Source organism: Cynara cardunculus, unplaced genomic scaffold (genome assembly GCF_001531365.2).
Source record: "Cynara cardunculus var. scolymus isolate 2C unplaced genomic scaffold, CcrdV1 Un_Scaffold_4354, whole genome shotgun sequence".
Lineage (NCBI taxonomy): Eukaryota > Viridiplantae > Streptophyta > Magnoliopsida > Asterales > Asteraceae > Cynara > Cynara cardunculus.
This window is the reverse complement of record NW_020201856.1, coordinates 38,964-42,045: the sequence shown is the minus strand read 5'-3', so window position 1 is coordinate 42,045 and position 3,082 is coordinate 38,964.

The window sequence follows — 3,082 nt, the reverse complement described above, 5'->3', positions numbered from 1 at the left end:
AGCAGACAGTGATTCCCAGGCTAGAAGTTCACAAACTTCCCAATGGAATTCCAAATACACCTGTTCCAGCAATGAAGCAGAGGAAAAGGATTCCCATGTGTCCTGACTTCGTGGACATGTGTTTAAAATCCAAGTCTAATCTTGAGCTAGAAGAGGAAAAGAAGGCTAAATAACCAAAATCTACCACCTCCGCATCTAACTTCCCATGTCTAGATTTCAAAAGCCTATTAAGTTCACTCCGGAACAGAAAGAAAAATGCACTTCTAATTCCAAATTTAATCCCTTTGTTTCACAGAGGCCTCTGAAGGCCAAAGTGTAACACCCCCAAACACCACATTTGCATATAACACATATTTCATTATATGGAAATATAGTTTACATCACAAGGTTCCTCTAGTACTAGGGTTCTTATATATACCAAGTCTACATATGAAAAATTCCAAAACAAAATCCTATACTATCATATGTAATACAACATGTATTATCCAAAATAAGGAATCTTATGCAGATCTTCAAAAGCAGATATCAGATTTAGAAAAATAATCATATTTTCCCTTTCCTCTTATTATCCCTGGGCCCCGTAGTTCCTGCACCACATATTTTTAAAACAGAAAATGAGGGTTAGACCAGAAGGGTCTAGTGAGTAAATCCCTTCTTTGTCAATGCTAACTTTGCTAAGGAATATTTGCATTTCAATTTGACAATGCAGTCCTTAATAAAATGAATAATAAGATAAACTCTATAACATCAGTTCTTGATATAAAATACATCTGCTTAAAGATTCAGTGATTCCCAAAATGAAACTAACATCACAGCCACAGTCTTTTTGATTCATCAGATTAAAAGAACAGAATTTCTCTGTAAATATTAAGGGAAAGATTTAAGGCAATACTTGCCTTTTGTGACAAACCATTTTCCCCTTCTCAATAACATCTAAATTATTATTTGTAATAGGAATAATATCTCTAACTCATCAGGTCACAAAGAAATGATGATTCAAAGTTATTAAGTCTACTTAGTAATAATAATAAGAGTTATAATAATACCTACGTATGATAATGCCTCCCTTATTCCAAGTACATCTCTTTTTGATATGCCACCCTTGTTCCTCCATCAAAATAGGGCTACTTATTAGAACAGACAAAGGTCACCACGTCTGAAAGTACCCATTCTTAGTTCCAAGACAGAAAAGACAAAAGTCACCACGTCTGGGCGAACTACCTCTTAAAAACAAGTTCGTACCAAAACAGACTTACGCACCACACTTGGTAGAAACAATTCTCCAAATTATAGTTTCATACCAAAAAAGACTTACGTCACCACGCTTAGTAGAAACACTTTTAAAGATCTAGTTCCGTACCAAAACAGACATACGTCACCACGCTTGGTAAGAACATATAAAATACCCTTTTTATAAATCCATAATTAAACTCCCTAATAAATATCAATTTATATAATTTCCAATAAAACCCAACACTTATAATTTATAACAAATAATCAACCGGATATGTTATGCAGACAACACTTTTTGTCCGATATTCAAATCCGGACAATAGTTAGAAGAATTCCACTTGAATAAAGTTGAGCCTTGAGCGATTTAGCTAAAAACCAGATAACCTTTGACCGGTTTAAGGAATAAACCGGATAATACTTAATTGATTTAAAACAACAACGCATGACCCTTGAGCGATTTATACCAAAACCGCTCAACAATATCAAAACAATATTTATGTAAAAGAAGTTTTAGAAAATTACTCATCTTTATACAAAAACTCAGATTTTTGAAGAAGATGAAAAAAATCAATTTGATTTCAAACTTGATCTCCGGACAACCCTTTTCCGATTCGGCCAAAGCTTTCCAAATGAGGCAAGAAACCTTGCCTTATGCCCAGATTCTACTTACATACTTCCTTTTTAGGGAAGTCGGCCAACCAGGCCTTCACCCACATGCATGTATGCAATAAAACTCAACCATGCATGTGTAGGTACATACATACATATATGCATATTAATATTATGCACACACACACAAATAGATAATCATATCATGTATTTTTCATATTTTATGTATACATACATGTTTCACACATATATATATATATACACATTCCCACATTATGCATATACTCTCATGCATAAATACATATACTCACGTATTTAATCCATGTAAGCATGTATTCATATAAACAATTAATTCACATAATAAATATCTTGGGTAATAACCAGAACCCGGTTATCACATTATCCACCCCTTCAAAAAAATTTCGTCCCGGAATTCCTTTAATCAAAGAGCCATGGATAATCTGCTCTCCTTTCTGATTCCAATTCCCAAGTTGCCTCGGGTCCTTTGTGAAACTTCCACTGTACTTTAACCAGACTGATTTCCTTGTTTATCAACACTCTGATCTTTCGGTCAATCACGGCTTCTGGTGTTTCCACAAAGTTCAACTTACTGTCTAGTTTGACCTCTGGTAAAGGTACAGCGAGACTCAGATTAGCTAAACACTTCTTCAAATTTGATACATGGAAAGTGTTGTGAATCAGACTAAGTTCTTCTAGTAGCTCTAACTGGTACGCCACTAGCCCGATCCGTTTACATATTCTGAACGGCCCAACATACCTCGGACTGAGCTTACCCTTCTTCCCAAATCTGATGATACCTTTCCATGGAGAAACTTTTAACATCACAAAATCACCCACACAAAACTCAATCGGCTTTCGACGATTATCAGCATAACTTTTCTGGCGGTCTCTAGCTGTTTTGATTCTTTCATGGATCCGTTCAATCTTTTTTGAAGTTCTTGAACAATTTCAGGACCCGTCAACTGCCTTTCTCCTACCTCATTCCAACACAACGGCGTTCGACATTTACGTCCATACAATACTTCATATGGTGCCGCTTGAATGCTATAATGATAACTGTAATTGTATGCAAACTCTATCAACGGCAAATGATCTTCCCATGATCCCCCGAAGTCAATGATACAACTTCTCAACATATCTTCGAGATTCTGGATAGTTCTTTAACTTTGTCTGTCAATTTGCGGATGATAGGCTGTGCTTAATCGAATTTCAGACCCCA